The sequence below is a fragment of the Molossus molossus genome, unplaced genomic scaffold, assembly GCF_014108415.1.
Source record: "Molossus molossus isolate mMolMol1 unplaced genomic scaffold, mMolMol1.p scaffold_m16_p_22, whole genome shotgun sequence".
Classification (NCBI taxonomy): Eukaryota; Metazoa; Chordata; class Mammalia; order Chiroptera; family Molossidae; genus Molossus; species Molossus molossus.
The window spans coordinates 9,147,584-9,150,594 of record NW_023425358.1 but is presented as its reverse complement, the minus strand read 5'-3'; the positions used below and the strand labels follow the sequence as shown (position 1 = coordinate 9,150,594).

Sequence of the window (3,011 nt, the reverse complement as noted above, 5' to 3'; positions counted from 1 at the left end):
GTGATAACAAGACAGTTTTCTTTTTCCTAAAATGATCTCTTTATTTTTTTAATTTCTTAAAAAGCATGTTCACAGCACACTCCAAGAATCATACAGCAATGGTTTGCCGCTCTTAGTCAAACAGAATATGTCATAAAACAAAACAAAAAAGTTTTAAAAATTAAAATGGTTAATCGTTTTTAAAAATTAGGTCTCTGAACTTTCTGCAAATCCAATAACCACCGATTATTTAAATCTTTGTTTCATAGTAAACATTTCAGAAATGTAGTATCTATCCCCAATCACACTTCTCTAAAAACTATACAACAGAAACAAAAATAAATATTTTTTTAGAAAGAACATATTTGGCATTTTAAAGTAATGTTAAAGGAGAAACTTTCAAGTGTAAATGGTATTTAGATTTTTACTTCCTATTAGCAGATTGTCTCTAGTGGTTCTGATCTGAAATCAGTAATAGGAGGAATGATTACATTGTAGTTAATGAACTTCAATCCTAACAAAGCCAATATACTTTTCTAGTACAGTGCTTGTTTTATTTAAGTGGCATCCAGCAGGTACAAAAAACTATTAAAAGTAGGGTCAGATCGTTCAAATTATTTGGTTAATTTGGTACTCAACTTGTTTCAAAGTTAGTGTTCATCACCTGACTTGCTATATTTCCTTCAAAATGAATAAATATATAGTTTGAGTGAAATGTAAACTTTGTATCATTGACTTCATTAAAAATGTTAAACAGGGTTAAAGGTTATATTCTGCCCTTCCAGATAACTTACATTTTCATTACAAACGTAGAGCCCCTGCACCACGAGCTACATTCTATCCATTTCACCTAAATATGCTGAAAGCTAATTTTAAAAAATGTGGACGGTTTAGTTCTTACGTATTTATCTCTTTTAGAAACCTACAATGCCTTTTCTTGGATATGAACATGGAAAAGAAGAACTCAGCTTATATTCATGAGGTACCAATAAAAAGTATTTTGCTTATGTCTATTTCCATCAGCCTTTCTGAAACCAGATTTCCATTTATAACACCAATTAAAAGAAGATATTTTCCTTTAGAATCATGGTCACGATTTGGAAAAAGAACGGAGAAGGGATCATTTCAGGCCAATAAAATATTTAAGGAAAGAGGAAACACGAAACAGGGAGGTGATCACAGCAAGTCCTTTCCTCCCAAGTCTGGAAATGTTACCTAAGTTTTAAAAAATGATCCTCAAAACATTTTATACCACGGATCCTGTAAAATCGGGTCGATTTCAACTAGATAACCTGTCGCTGTTAAAGAATTACATTATCCTGCCCTGGCCGGTTTGGCTCAGCGGTTAGAGCGTCGGCCTGTGGTCCGGAGAAACCCAGGTTCGGTTCCCGCTGAGGGCATGTACCTCGGTTGCAGTTTGTCCCCGGCCCTGGTTGGTCGTGTGGGTGGCAGCCACTCGATGTGTCCCTTTCACATCGATGTTTCCCTCTCTCTCTCTTCCTCTCTCTCCCTCCCACTCTATCTGTACAAAAAAAAAAAAAATGGAAAAAAAATGTCCTCGGGTGAAGAAAAAAAAAAAAAAAAAAAAAAAAAAAAAAATTATTACATTATCCTGTTCATAAGATGAGAGGTAGTGACATTTTATTCTCTCAATGCCGAGCGAAAAATTCCACACATCGGGCACAGGAGTTACAGGGGGGAAAGCACAGAAACACCTTTGTACACTCCTCGTGTTGGTGTTTCAAGTCACCCATAACTTCATTTGGCATTGGCAACTGGCAATCCCCGCTGTGTTAACAATGAGAGCAGTAGGTATTGGTGCTACTCATCACATGGGCTGGAGGACCTTCATAAAAATATGGAACGCTCCACGAATTTGTGTGTTGTCCTCGTGCAGGGGCCATGCTAACCTTCTCTGCATCGTTCCAATTTCAGTGTATGTGCTGCCAAAGTGAGCACGAGGACTAGAGTTTTGATAAAGCTTGCATCTGCCACCATTAGCTTAACAGTTTTCCAACATTAAAGACATTTCTAATGAATTCAGTGGTGATGCTAACAAATCTGTTTTTGAAAAAAAAAAAAAAATTCTATAGTGAAATAAGTCAGCATTTGGCAGATCTGCATAATTGAGTGGACCAGTGTTTTCCAGATGAGTAAGGCACGCTCTCGTAAAATTATACGTGGAAAAATGATCCACTCAAGGAACAAGATGAATCCATGGCTTTTAGTGCAATAGAACAGGAAAAGGTCACTCACTTGGTTCATGACTCCACATTGCAATTAAACTTGAAGAAAGAATCACTTGCAAGTTTTAGCATATCAAAGAAGAATATGCACAATTATCTGAAAAGGAAATACTCCTCTTTTCAAACAATTATATACCTGTGTAATTAAAAGCTAAATTTTCTCCATGTACTTCAACCAAAACAAATATGACAACAGATTGGATGTGTAAGCAGAGACAGAAATCTAGCTGTCGTCTGTGAAGCCGTACATTAAAGAGACTCACAGATGTGTAAGCCAGTGCGCCTTGTCTTAGCCAATTGTTTTGGAACAGGTAGTTACTTTTCATTAAAAACATGTTATTTATGTTCGTGGGTACTGGTTTATTATTGCTCTCTTAGAACAAATTTACAAACAAGTGTTTTAAAATTTCTCAAGTTTAAATTCTAATATGGTAAATATCAGTAGATATAATTCGCATAAACAAAACTCCTTGAGGTCCTCAATTATTCTGCAGACTGTAAACAGATCCCGAAACCAAAACATTTGGGAAATGTTGGTTTAAAGAAACACAGTTTATCCTGGGTTTGGAGAGACTCCGTCCACCTGGAAGCACATGGTTACCTGAGTCCTGAGCCAGTTAGAAATCCTATTGAAAAGGAATGAACAGTGGTCACCAGTGTTTGTCACAGGGCTTATCATGTGAGAAATGGAAAGAGGGAGTATTAATCACTCTTGCAAGGAGAGAAGACCATAGCTCAAGGCAGGCGGCAAGGCCCAGAGATGGTTCCTCTTCCTCCCACTCTTCA

General features: G+C 36.8%; 1 non-coding gene across 1 annotated transcript; it reads right to left on the bottom strand.

The window, feature by feature from the left end:
* Positions 1–1,831: 1,831 nt before the first annotated feature.
* Positions 1,832–1,938, bottom strand: LOC118640452. Its single transcript, XR_004961373.1, has one exon. It is a non-coding gene; the product is annotated as a U6 spliceosomal RNA (small nuclear RNA).
* Between the last annotated feature and the right edge of the window lie 1,073 nt (positions 1,939–3,011).